A 15,506-nucleotide genomic window follows, 5' to 3' on the forward strand; every position below is an offset into this window, starting at 1 on the left:
CGGATAGGGTGGCCCATATTGGTCGGAAAATCACATTTTTAGGTTATATGGCTAGGGTTATGGCTAGGGTTCATTTTTCTTGAAAGAGTTGTTGATATTCCTTCCAAAAAAGTCTAAAGTCCGGTCATAATATGTTGTATAAACCTTTATTCACTTTAATGACTTTTCTTGGTTGCAAACTTGAAAAGTAAGCCTAAGAACATCACTTGTCCGAGAGGAAAGTGCTTGTTGGGAAAGAAAGGGTTTACATGGACTCTAAGGACTTTAATCTTTAGATTAATGGCAAATGCCTTAACTGGATTGGCCTACATGAGAGAGCAGTTGAATAACCTATGAATTCTTTAAGTTTGAAAGAATTAAAGGATATGCTACCCACTGAGGTTGAGAAACGAATGGGCAAATAATAAGATTCAGCTACTCTTGCAATTGAAGTTGTCAATTGGAACTCTAAATTGATTCACAAGCCTAGCTGTTCAAGCATCTTGGTTACCATAACTCTGGTTTGTTTAATATCATTAAATTACTACTTACAAAAAGAATCATTATATGGAATAACTCTGTTACAATTAGTTAGAACAAAATTAACAAATTAAAAAAAAACCATTTTATCTTTTTATATCATTTGTTCGAATTTAACGTGTAGCTATAGTTTCAAATTAGTTTAATCACCACTCACATTGTTCCTCATGGATTCGACCCTAACTCTAAAGTTGGGTAAATATATTAATGGCGACTGCCTTGCACTAAATTGACATGTAAGTTGAGCGTTATCAATGCTCAATAGATTGAGGAGTAGAAGACCAATGAGAGAGAGGGGGAGAACAAGAGGGCTAGAACAGGTAGTTTTAATTTCAGTCAACCAAGGTCAGAAGGTGGTAAACGCCCTCAGTTTCATCAGAGATCTTCAGCCCAGTACCCTATTCAGCCAATGCCCCAGTTCCCAAATTCATAAATTATAACTGGGATAGGTCACCAGGCTCTAAGTCCCAAGAAATTGTTAACAATGCCCATACGAATCCTTTATGTCAGAAATATGGTAGGAACCATCAGGGTGAGTGTAGAGCTGGCAGTGATGTATGCTTTGGGTGTGGCAAGCCAGGCCATCGAATTCGGGAGTATCAGGTAGTTGCTCAGAAAGGTAGGGAGTTACGCTAACAGGGCCAGTCCCATAGTCGTCAGTTCCAGCCAGTCGCGCAACTCAGCAGGGTGCCGCTTCCAGTGGTCAGCGTCCAAACAGATTATATGCTCTTCAGTCCCGACAATATCATGAAAATTCTCCTGACGTAGTTACTAGTACGCTACAGGTCTTTCATTTACATGTTTATGCTTTATTAGTCCCTGGAGTTTCTTTTTTTTGTAACCCCTTATATAGCCGTCAACTTCGGAATCAGTCCTAAAATCTTAGCAGAGCCCATCTTTGTATCTACCCCATTAGGTGTTTCCATCATAGCCGAGAAGGTATATAGGAACTATACGGTCACAATATCTCAGAAAGTTACTTTAGTTGATCTTGTGGAATTAGAGATGACAGATTTTGACATCATTCTCAGCATGGATTGGCTCTACTCATGCTATGATTTAGTTGATTGTAGAAACATAATAGTTCATTTCTAGTTCCTAAATGAACTAGTCTTAGAATAGAGGGGTAGTACTACAACGCTCAGGGGTCAGCTTGTTTCATACCTTAGAGTAAGAAAGATGATATCCAAGGGGTGTATTTACCATCTTGTTCGAGTCAAAGACTCTAATTCAGAGACTCCAACCCTTGAGTCAGTTTCAGTAGTCAGGGAATTTCCATATGTATTCCCTGAAGATCTTCCTGGAGTTTCTCTCGAAAGGGAAATCGACTTTGAAATTGACGTTCTCCCAAACACTCAACCTATCTCTATTCCGCAATACAAAATGGTTCTAGCCAACTTAAAGAATTAAAAGAATATTTAAAGATCTCCTAGATAAGGGATTTATCAGACCCAGCGTCTCCTTGTGGGGTGCACCAGTTCTATTTATGCGTAAGAAAGATGGTTCTCCCAGAATGTGTATTAACTACCGTCAGTTGAACAAAGTTACCATCAAGAATAAATATCCAGTTCCTAGAATCGACTACTTATTTGACCAACTTCAGGGCGCCAGTTACTTTTCTAAGATAGACCTCAGATCCGGCTATCATCACCTCAGAGTCAGAGAATGTGACATTCTAAAAATAGTTTTCCAAACCCGGTATGGTCACTTCGAATTGCTAGTCATATCCTTTGGTCTTACCAATGCCCCAACAGTTTTCATAGACTTAATAAATCACGTGTTCAAGCAATACTTGGACATGTTCGTTATAGTCTTTATCAATGACATTCTTGTCTATTCCCATAATGAGAATGATCATGCAGATCACCTAAGAATCGTACTTCAGACTCTCAGAACTCATCAGTTGTTCGCCAAATTTAGTAAGTGCAAATTTTGGCTAAGGTTGGTAGCATTTCTTGGCCATATTATTTCCAACGATGGCATTAGAGTTGATCCTCAAAAGACCAAGGTGGTGAGAAACTGGCCCAGACCTATCTCTCCATCAGACATCAAGAGTTTCTTAGGTTTAGCTGGCTATTACTGTCAGTTTGTTGAAGGGTTCTCATCTATTGCGTCCCTCATGTCCAGATTGACTCAGAAGAAAGTTAAATTTTAGTGGTCCAATTCCTGTAAGAAGAATTTTCAGTAGTTGAAGACTCAACTCACTTCAGCCCCAGTTTTGACTTTGCCAGATGGTTCAGATAGGTTTGTTCTGTACTGTGATACTTCCAGAGTTGGGTTGGGTTATGTTTTGATGCAAAGAGGTAATGTCATAGCCTATGCCTCTAGACAACTTAAGCCCCATGAGAAGAATTACTCCACACACGATCTTGAATTGGCAGTTGTAGTATTCGTCTTAAAGATTTAGAGGTACTATTTGTATGGGGTGCATGTTGATGAGTTCACAAACCATAAAAGATTACAGTATGCCTTTTCTCAGAAATATTTGAATTTGCGTCATAGAAGGTAGTTGGAATTACTGAAAAATTATGATATAAGTGTTCGGTATCATCCGGGCAAGGCCAATATAGTGGCAGATGCTCTCAGTAGATTATCTATGGGTAGTGTTGCTCACGTTAAGAATGGTAAGAAGAAGTTAGTTCAAGAAGTTCATTATCTTGCCCGACTAGGCTTCCGCTTAGTCGATTCAGTAGAGGGTAGTGTGTGGGTACAGAGTAGTTCAGAATCATCTCTAGTTTCCGAGGTGAAGGAAAAATGAGATAGAGATCCCAATCTAGTAAAACTGAAAAAGTCAGCCAAAGATCAGAAGGTAGAAGTTTTTTCCCAAGGGGGAGATAGTGTACTGCATTGTCAGGGTTGGCTATGTATGCCAGGTGTAGATGACTTGAGGTAACAAATTCTTGCAGAAGCACATGGTGCGTGTTACATTATTCATCCAGGGGCCACTAAGATATACCGTAATTTGCGAGAGATCTATTGGTGGAGCGGGATGAAGAAGGATATTCCAGTATTTGTAGCTAAGTGCTCGACATGTCAGCAGGTTAAGATTGAGCAGCAGAAGCCTAGTGGCTCCATGCAGGAGTTCAGTGTTCCCATATGGAAATGGGAAGAAGTGAGCATGGACTTTGTGACGGGTTTGCCTCGTACTCGTCATCAGCATGATTCGATTTGGGTTATCGTTGAACAAATAACCAAATCAGCTCATTTCTTTCCAGTTTATTCCTCTTATTCGGCCGAAGACTATGCCAAACTCTACCTCAGAGAGTTGGTTAGGTTGAATGGTGTTCTCTTATGCATCATCTCAGATAGAGGTACTCAGTTTACCTCTCACTTCTGGAAGGTATTCCAAAAGGGTCTCGGTACCTAAGTTCATCACAGTACAACCTTCCACCCTCAGACAGACGGTCAAGTAGAAAGGACCATTCAGACTCTGGAGAAAATATTAAGAGCCTGCGTTGTTGATTTTAAAGGTAGTTGGGATGACCACTTTCATTTGATTGAATTTGCGTACAATAACAACTATCATTCCAGTATCCAGATAGCTCCATTTGAGGCTCTTTATGGTAGGAGATGTAGGTCTCTAATTGGTTGGTTTAAAGTGGGTGAGGCTGCAGTAGTAGGGCTTGACTTGGGATTTGATGCTTTAGAGAAATTCCAGTTGATTAGAGAAAGGCTTAGAGCAGCCCAGAGCCGACAGAAATCATATGCAGATGTGAGGAGAAAAGATCTCGAGTTTGAGGTCGGTGATTTTGTGTACTTAAAAATATCTCCCATGAAGGGAGTGAAGAGGTTCAGCAAGAAAGGGAAACTCAGTCCCCGATATGTCGATCCTTACCAAATTCTCAGTCATTTCGAAAAGGCAGCTTACGAGCTTGAGTTGCCTTCAGATCTAACTTCAGTATACCCTATGTTCTATGTCTCATTGTTGAAGAAGTGTATTGGTGACCCAGCTGTAGTTTTTCCCTTATAAAGTTTAGATTTTTAGAACAGTCTTTCCTATAAGGAAGTTCTAGTCGAAAATTTTGATCATCAAGTTCGTAGACTAAGGAACAAAGAAGTTCCACTAGTCAAAGTTCTTTGGCGAAATCAGTCCATTGAGGGAACTACTTGGGAAGCAGAAGTAGATATGCGGACCAAGTATCCTTACCTCTTTTCCGTAAACTCAGATTCATCTTGAGGTATCGGCCTCCCTTAGCCTTTCTCAATTCCATGTTCAGTTACAATTACTAACTTAGTATTCATTACCATAGCATATTCGGTCATGCATTCATGAATTAGTTCAGTCATGTACTCATGCATCAGATATGCATGTTCATATGAAAAACTCAGCTTATCAGTGATTTCAGTCATGCAATCATATTTTAGTTGTGCAGGTTCAGTGTGTAAACTCAGTATATCAGTGTTTCTCAGCTTAATCAGTCTCATTCAAGGACGAATGTTCCCAAGGGGGAGATGTTGTAATACCTCGTATTTCCTTAGCTTAATTTAGCTCTAAGTACAAGATTTATCCTATATAATTTTTTCTAAATACTCTGTATTTTTCAGTTTAGAGCTTACCATTGAATAAGAAATTCATCCATTTTTCCAACGATATAAAATTCGCCCAAATACATACACGGGTAAAGAGTTAGAGCCATTTTTGTAAAGCAGTATGCCAACTGGCACTTCATCGCGTCGCAGAGGCCAGCCAAATGGCAATTGGCAAATTCCAGTATTTCTCCGAGATAATGGTGCATCGCGCCATAGACCCAGTTCACAATTGTCAATTTTCAGTGAGGCAAAACGATTCCACCGCGTCGTGGCAAGGGCCAAATTCCCATCCAGTGAGGCTCCGCGATTCCATCGCATCGCGCCAAGCTTCCAGGTCCCAATTGTTATTTTTTAGTGGCACAATGCGATTGTACTGCATAGTACCAAGGCCAAAAATCAGAATTTTTAGTTCACGATTAAAAGTTCCAAGGGTCGTTTGGTCTTTTCCAAAGTTCCTAATCTGTCCTAACACGGGATTTAAGCCCTAATAAAGCATATTTTTTCATTTTTACTTTATTCTCTCAAATTAAATCAATTTTCTTCAAGAACAAAATCCCTAACCTTCAAAAATCAAGGTCAAATCTCAAGAACTCATCCTCAATCCTCATGAATTCGCCCACCCAGGTATGTTAAATATTCATCCATGGGTTTCTTTCACCCATAGAGTCCAAGTATCCATTTTTATTTGCAAAATTATGATCTTTTCAAGTTATCTTGATTTTAAATCATGTTTACAAGCGTGAATCTCCATGAACTTGGATTCTACACTATGTTTAAATGGAATTATGGTTGTTATCAAATTTCACATGCTTTAATGTTATTATTCATTGAATTAAATCACGATTTGGCATCATAGATGTTGAATTCATGCTATTACTTCAAGTTCCATATCATTCCCATGATTAGACTAAACTTTGAATTACAAGTATTTGATAAAATGCCTACAAAAATGAGTACTTGATAAAAGCTCTCACATTAATTCCTCTAGGCTTGATATTATTTTTCTATTATTGCTTTTGAGTCCTAGGGGTTTTGAATACCCAACACCATAGTTGTTTACATTAGTTTCATCTCAGTATCCTTAGAATAACTTCAGAATGTATTATGAGCATTACTAGATCAGTAAGTTAAACTTCAAACAGTTTAGTAACTTAGTGTCATTTAGTTGGGAGTAGGATTTAGCACCGAGTGAATGCAGGGATGACGGCTTCCACGTCAGATAGGCAGAGTCATTAGTAGCAATCCTTGTGCTCCAGAACTACATAGCCAGTGTAGGATATGAGAAGTCACCCGTCAGTTTAGGCTTGACTATCTGGCAAGGGTCACCCGTTAGTTCAGGCTTGACACCCTTAGTCATTTAGGATAATACAGTACATCAGTATAGTGTATCCACACAGCCAACGTTAGTACTCGTAGCACGGTACTAACACCCTTCCAATTGGGGTTATAGGTTGGACCCCAATTAGCTTAGATTGGGGCATATCGGTTAGATGATACCTCCCACAGTCTCAAGTTATAGTCTCAGTTTCGAAATCAATTCAGTAACTCACTTTTAGGTTGCTTGACCATAGCATACAGATATCAGACATTCAGTCATTAGAATTTCAGTATTTCAGTTTACAGACTACATTTAGTTCATGTTATATACTTGGACATACATCCTCAGTATTTACAGATTTATTGTATTCTCAGTATCAATGAACTTTATTCACTCTATTTAGTACCTTATAATATTTGTATATATATATTCAGACTATTATTTGTTCATGTTCATGAAACCATGCATATTTGCCTACCTTATTTAGTACACCAGTACATTCAAAATACTGATCGCATTCCCTTTTTTTGCGCTATGATATTTCATATCATATGTTCGGATGTCCAGTTCTCAGATCGCGCTTAGACTTCTCAGTCTTTCGGCAATAGCAGTGGTGAGTCCTCATATTTCAAGGACAGAATATTTTATTTCATTCTTTCAGTTTGGTAGTCAGTTGGAGTTAGTTAGGGTCTATCCCATCAACTCATATCCAGTCAGTTTAGAGGCTTTCAGACACTACAGTCAGTTATTCAGTATTCAGACTTCAGTTGATATTGTTAGATTATTTTATCAGTTTGGCATTTACAGATTTTATCAGTTTTCATTACTCAAAACCTTATGGCATAACAGTTGTTCTTTCGCATTATCATTATATTATTCAGTACTCACAGCAGGTACCAGCTCATAGGTTAGCTTGTATGACTGTAAGCACTGTATGACACCCAGGGTGTACTCTCGGGAGTTATAATTTTTTATAGTAATTTTGTCATATCACTTCTAATTAGTTATTATTACTTATTTAATACATGTCTGATTCACCATGTCGTGATATTTAGTTGGATCTTACGTATTAAAAAAATTAATCATGTTTAATAGAAAAGGTAAACTAGACATTTTTGACATGTCTGGTTCAGCTACTTCAATCGTAATTTTATTATATCACACCTACTTAATTATTATAACTCATCTAAGTATTAAAATTTTGATAATACTAAATAAAAAGGGGAAAAACAGACTCAGATTAACTCTTGTTGTTTTAAATTAACTTGACATCTTATATGAGACTCACTTAAATTTTTTCACAAGTATTTTTTGTAGCAGTTTTGCTATATCAATTCCAATTAGTTATTATGGGTCATTTAAGACATGTTTGCTTCGCTACTTATATGATTGACTTTCGAAATTATCCCAGTGTCACTTAAAATAGAATAGAAGAAAAAATATTATAAATCATAATAATTTAAAACTTAAACTATTTTAAAAATATAATTGACTATTAATGCCACAAAAGTTTTGACAAGTAGAGTATTATAGATTACAATAGCTAACAACTTAAATAGTAAATTACAATGCCAAAAAAGTATTATAAATTATAATAATTAACAACTTAAATTATCTAAAAGCATATTAAAAATATAATTGATTATCTAAATTTTATTTATATCACATAAATTGAGTTAAAAAGACAATATCTATTGGGCCCGTGCTAGCATGGGCCGGTGAACACCAAGTATTATATATACACACGGTCATTAACTATTTTTTCTATTTTACTATACATTTGTGTAAGATACTTGGGGTTTTCAGCTAAAAGTGACAAAAGAGTTTTAAATAGAGTGTAGGTGAATCAAGTTTTAATAATTGAGTGTAGATGACAATTACTTTATTAAGGATTAAGAAAGTAAGAAAAAATTAAAAATAACCCACAAGTTTTTTAATTTATACTTTGATCTAATGTAAAACCTAATATAACTAGAAAAGGAGGGGGAAAAGGCACATTTTTCTCTCTTCTCATTAATTAGAGTTTTCTCTCTCTTCGCAATTTTTGTTGTTCATTGTTGTTGTTGCTTTATTCATCATCTTCCTCATTATCATCAACTTGTTCTTTATCTTATCTTCTTGTTCATCATCATCATCTTGTTGTTGTTGAACATTGTTGTTGTTTCGTTTACTGTTGCTACTTGATCAAATTTTTTTTAGGTTAAATTTTATTCATATATCACTTGGGCATTACTTATAGGTGATTTTAGTAAGTAAAATTATAATTTTTAGTTGAATTTCTCATCTATGTGTATCTGCTACTGTTTTTTTTAAATAATGGATAAAACATGTAACGTGAATCCAACAGATGAGTAATCTGTCGTAACATATCTGACTAATCAGTTGCAAGAGATGAATAATCTATTGTAATATATATGGCTAATCTGTTGCACAGATGAGTAATCTGTTGCACAGATGAGTAATCTGTTGCACAGATGAGTAATCTGTTGCAACATATATGTCATATATATTGCAACAGATTACTCATATGTTGGATTCATATTATAGTGTTGTAACATGAATCGAATATATGGGTCATCTGTTACAACAGATAAGTCATATGTTGCAACAGATTACTCACTTGTTGCAACAAATGACTCATATATTGGATTCATGTTGCAGGTTCTATCCATTATAGCATTAACAGATATACCAAATAAAAAATTCAACAAAAATCATAATTATACTTATAAAATCACCTATGAAGTAATATCCAAGTGATATACGAACAAAATTTGACCTAAAAAAATTCTAAAAATTTCAACATGGGCACAACGAATAAGTAAAACACATGAATTTTTTTATAAAATAGGTAAAGAAGACGAAAATAGTATATCATATATCAAATGCAAAAGGATCAAGAGGACAAACGTTTGAGTTCACCTAAAAACGTTTAAGTTCCCTAGTATTTTAATTGCTTTCTAATTGATGACCCATCTGTTATAATATATTTTCTATCTGTTTGATAATTTCCAACAGATGAATCATCTGTTGTAACATGTTAGTTATCTGTTGATTCAAATTAAGCCATTATTAGTAATAACTAAATTAATTTACCTGAAATTAAAGACAAGTCTTTAAGACAATGGGACAAACATTTGAGTTCTCCTAAAAATATTTGAGTTCCCTAGTATTTTAATTTTTTTCCAACAGATGACCTATTTGTTGCAACAAGTTAGTCATCTGTTACAACAAATGCTTATAATAGGTTAGTCATTTGTTGATTTAAATTAATCAATTATTAATAATAATTAAATTGATTAAATTAAAATTAAAGACAAGACATAAGACAAAGAGGTAAACGTTTGAGTTCTCCTAAAAATACGTTTGAGCTTTAGTATTTTAAATTATTTTTCAACACATATTTTGTCTATTTAATAATTTCCAACAGATGAGTCATGTATTGCAACAACTTAGTCATCTGTTGAAATAGATGTCTATATCTGTTTGATAATTTTTAATAGATGAATTAGTTGTTGCAACAAGTGAGTCATCTGTTGCAACAGATGTCTATATCTGTTTGGTCATTTTCAACAGATGTTTTTATTTGTTTGGTCATTTCCAACAAATTACTCATCTGTTGTAACATGTTAGTCATCTATTGATTCAAATTAAGTTATTATTAGTAATAACTAAATTGATTACCAAAATAAAATGTGAATTAATAAGTTCAATTACAGTTTCAATTAATCTCATGGTAATTACACAATCAACTAAGTATGTTCGTACTAAGTAGAGTGATTAATTAACCAATTTTATTTGAAATAATTCAAACTAAGTCATCATTAGAAATTACTATATTGATTTAACTAAAATTAAAGATGAATTAGTAAGTTCAATTACGATTTCAATTAATCTCATAGTAATTACATGACCAATTAAGCGTTTCGTACTGCGTAGAATGATTAATTGACCAATTTTATTTGAAATAATTCAAATTAAACCATTATTAGAAATAACTATATTGATTTAACTAAAATTAAAGATGAATTAGTAAGTTCAATTACAATTTCAATTAATCTCATGGTAATTACATGATCAATTAAGTGTTTCATCCTTAGTAGAATAATTAATTGACCAATTTATTTGCAATGATTAAATTTAAGCCATTATTAGTAATAACTATGTTGATTTAACGAAAATTAAACATGAATTGATGAGTTCACTTACAATTTCGATTAATCATATAGTAGTTACATGATTAACTAAGTGTATTCATCCCGAGTAGAGTGATCAATCGACCAATTTTATTTGAAATGATTTAAATTAAATCATTATTACTAATAACTAGATTGATTTAACTAAAATTAAAGATAAACTTACAATTTCAATTAATGTCAGCGTAATTAAATGATCAATTAAGTGCATTCATTATGAGTAGAGTGATCAATTGACCAATTTTATTTGAAATGAATCAAATTAGGCCATTATTCGTAATAACTAGATTGATATAACTAAAATTAAAGATGAATTGATAAGTTCACTTACAATTTCAATTAATCTCATAGCAGTTACATGATCAATTATGTGTATTCGTCTCGAGGAGAGTGATCAATCAGCCAATTTTATTTGAAATAATTCAAATTAAGTCATTATTAGTAATAACTAAATTGATTTTAACTAAACTAAAGATGAATTGATAAGTCCAATTACAATTTCAATTAATGCATTTGTCCTTAATATAATGACCAATTGATAAATTTTATTTGAAATGATTCAAATTAAGCAGTTATTAGTAATAACTAAATTGATTTAACTAAAATTAAAGACAAGACCTTAGACAAGGGAACACACATTTGAGTTCTCTTAAAAACATCTGAGCTTTAGTATTTTAAATTATTTTCCAACATATATCCTATATGTTTGATAATTTTCAATAGATGAGTCATATATTGCAACAACTTAGTCACCTGTTGCAACAGATGTCTATATTTGTTTGATAATTTTCAATAGATGAGTCATTTACTGCAATAGGTTAGTCATTTGTTGCAACATATGTCTATATTTATTTGGTCATTTTCAACAGATGTCTTTATCTGTTTGGTCATTTCCAACAGATATCTTTATCTGTTTGGTCATTTTCAACAGACTGCTCATCTTTTGCAACATGTTATCATCTATTGATTCATATTAAGCCATTATATCAGTAATAATTAAATTGATTTAGCTGGAACTAAACATTAATTAATAAGTTCAATTACAGTTTCAATTAATCTCATGGTAATTACATGATCCACTAAGTATTTCGTCTTAAGTAGAATGATCAATTGACCAATTTTATTTGAAATAATTAAAATTAAGCAGTTATTAGTAATAATTAAATTGATTAAACAAAATTAAAGATGAATTGATAATTTTAATTACAATTTCAATTAATCTCATAGTAATTATATGATCATCTAAGTGTATTCAGCTTGAGTAAAGTGTTAATTGACCAATTTTATTTGAAATGATTAAAATTAAGATATTATTAGTAATAACTAAATTGATTTAACTAAAATTAAAGATGAATTGATAAGTTCAATTATGATTTCAATTATTCTCATATTAATTACATGATCATCTTAGTGTGTTTGTTCCGAGAAAAGTGATCAATTGACTAATTTTATTTGAAATGATTCAAATTAAGCCGATATTAGTAATAGCTAAATTGATTTAATAATTATAATTTTAATTAATCTCATAGTAATTACATGATCATTTAAGTGTATAACCTATTGCAACATATTTAACCTGTTGCAACAGATGAGTCATCTGTTGAAAATTATCAAACAGATATACACATATATTGCAACAGATTGGTCATCTGTTGTAACAAATGTCTTTATCTGTTGGTCATTTCTAACAGATGACTAATTTGTTGCAACATATAACTTTATTTGTTTGTCATTTCAACAGATTACTAATCTATTGCAATAGATGACTAATTGTTGCAACAGATGTCTTTATCTGTTTGGTCATTTTTAACAGATTACTCATCTTTTGTAATATGTGAGTCATCTATTGATTCATATTAAGCCATTAATCTCATGATAATTACATGATCAACTAAGTGTGTTCGTCCTGAGTAGAGTGGTCAGTTGATCAATTTTATTTGAAATAATTCAAACCAAGCCATAATTAGAAATAACTATATTGATTTAACTAAAATTAAAGATGAATTAGTAAGTTCACTTGCAATTTCAATTAATTTTATAGTAATTACATGATCAACAAAATGTTTCGTCTTAAGTAGAATGATCAATTGACCAATTTTATTTGAAATAATTAAAATTAAGCAATTATTAGTAATAACTAAATTAATTTAACTAAAATTAAAGATGAATTGATAATTTTAATTATGATTTCAATTAATCTCATAGTAATTACATGATTATCTAAGTGTATTCGTGTTGAGTAAAGTATTAATTAACCAATTGAAATGATTCAAATTAAGACATTATTATTAATAAATACATTGATTTAACTAATATTAAAGGTGAATTGATAAGTTCAATTATGATTTCAATTATTCTCATATTAATTACACGATCATCTTAGTGTGTTTGTTCCGAGTAGAGTGATCAATTGACTAATTTTATTTGAAATAATTCATGTTAAGCCATTATTAGTAATAGCTAAATTGATTTAATAATTAAAATTTTAATTAATCTCATAGTAATTACATGATCATTTAAGTGTATAACCTATAGCAACAGATTTAACCTGTTACAACAAATGAGTCATCTGTTGAAAATTATCAAATAAATATACACATATGTTGTAATAGATTGGTCATCTGTTGTAACAAATGTCTTTATCTATTGGTCATTTCCAACAGATGACCAATTTGTTGCAACATATGACTTTATCTGTTTGTCATTTACAACTGATTACTAATCTGTTGCAATAGATGACTAATCTGTTGTAACAAATGTCTTTATTTATTTGATCATTTTAAACATATTACTAATTTGTTGCGACAGACGATCAATCTCTTGCAATAGATGTCTTTATCTACTTGGTCATTTCCAATAGATTACTCATCTGTTGTAATAGATGGGCCATCTGTCATAAATCTATCTTTAATTTTGTTGTAATAGTAAATAATCTTATATTGTTATTTAATTTTAGTCTATGACCTTGCTCTCAACCAAACACAATCTTTCTTGTAATTGATTTTTTCCACTCCCGAACGCTAAAAAACCTACACCTCTCAATATCTTAAATAAAATAGGCAGAATGAAAAAAATAAGAATAAACTCAGTCAATCAAATACAGATTTTCTCATTCATTAGATAAAAAATATTTACAACATTAGCTAGATCCGATAAAATAAATTACATTTGATAAAAAAATATAAGCTAATTATTATTATTTTTGTCAATCGAAAATCCATTGGGCAGCAGACCCCTCAGCCTTCGAACCCCACAAAGCACCCTTGCTCTCCCGGCGCCCAACTCTCATTCGAGTTTATGAACCAACCTTTCAAGTTCCTACATGGTGTCAAGCAGAATCGTTATGTACCAAATCAGATTAGTCATATCTAGAGCATATATGAACAAATAACGTAAAACGCTAAACCACATATACTACCAACTGGTAGTTTAACAAAAAAAAATGTGAAACTTAACTAGAAAATAAATGCATGTTAATAATTTTCATATTAGAACAAGAAAATAAAACATACTCCAACGGACGAACAAGAAATTTATTTTTGAAAAAAAAGTGATTGAAGATATAATGACGGTTTTATGCAAGACAAGATGCAAGAGATAGAGCTGAGGAGGCCTAAAGATTGAATGAGTGAGTAGTGTAGTGTGTTAGGCAAAAAATCAAGACAGTTCACCTCTTTGTTAATAATTATATCTCTTAATTAAATCAAACTTGGTGACTTTTCAATTATTTAAATTAAAAAAATAAATTTAAATACAAAAAAGGTGAAATTGTGTGTTATCATATTTTTTCATATTATTTATTTACGAATTATTTTTTTAGTTAAATAACCGAAAAGTCATGACCCTTGAGTTCTTCCAACAGATGATCTATTTGTTGCAATAAATGGTCAATCTGTTACAACAGATGACCCTTCTGTTACAACATATGACTCATCTGTTGGAGTAACTGATTCATTTTTGCAACATATGTGTCACGCCTCAAATCCTATTGGGGCGGACTGGCACTCGTAATCGAGGAGGGCCGGGAGAACCAGCTCACAACCTTATACTTCCCATGCATACCTCTATGACAACCCAAAATTCGGACAGCGTTATGTCACATATAAAAGGAAATAATCACCAGTACAAGCTCGAGCACACATATATGTATATACAATACTTGGCCGTTGGAGCCATCACGTCTATTAACAAAACACCACCTTGACTGTATATTAGATCTACAAAGTCTCTAGATAATACACAGAGTTTAACTAAGGTCGGGACACACCCCGCCATATAACTAACTTTTATACAATACCAAAAGTGACTGGATATGACACGGAAAGCCCCGAAGCAAACTAGAGCTCACCAAAAGCAGCTGGATATCCTGGCTCCTACTTGTGCAGTGTATGAGTTGAGGTACCTGTGCCTGCAGTATAAAATGCAGGGCCCCCGTAGGGGACGTTAGTACAAAATATGTACTGAGTATGTAAAGCTGTAGATAATCACATATGATATAGGAGCTCAATAAAAATCAGAAATAAGTGAATAAATCCTAATAGCAGTGGACCACACTTACTAGAACTTGTGACAACCTGTACACTGTATTTATTCAATTACTTTACCTTCGTTCTTATCATCTATGTAATCATTACTGTACTGTACTATGACCATTAGGCTGCCTTCGGTACATATCAACTGGGATCGACCCATAATAGGCTTATACCCCTGGAATACCACCCATAAACACACAAATAGGGATCGACCCATGATAGGCTTATGCCCTTGGGATACCACCCGATAAGAGAGAACTTTCATCACTTAGTTCAATTAATCTTTGAGATTGTTATTTCGGTCGCCACCGCATTTTTGATACTTTGAAACAATGATACATCAATAAGAGACATATAAATAGATCATCAATGCAATAACAATGAGTTCTTACTTCATTGTTATTGCATTGA

This window comes from Capsicum annuum, chromosome 1 (genome assembly GCF_002878395.1).
Source record: "Capsicum annuum cultivar UCD-10X-F1 chromosome 1, UCD10Xv1.1, whole genome shotgun sequence".
Classification (NCBI taxonomy): Eukaryota; Viridiplantae; Streptophyta; class Magnoliopsida; order Solanales; family Solanaceae; genus Capsicum; species Capsicum annuum.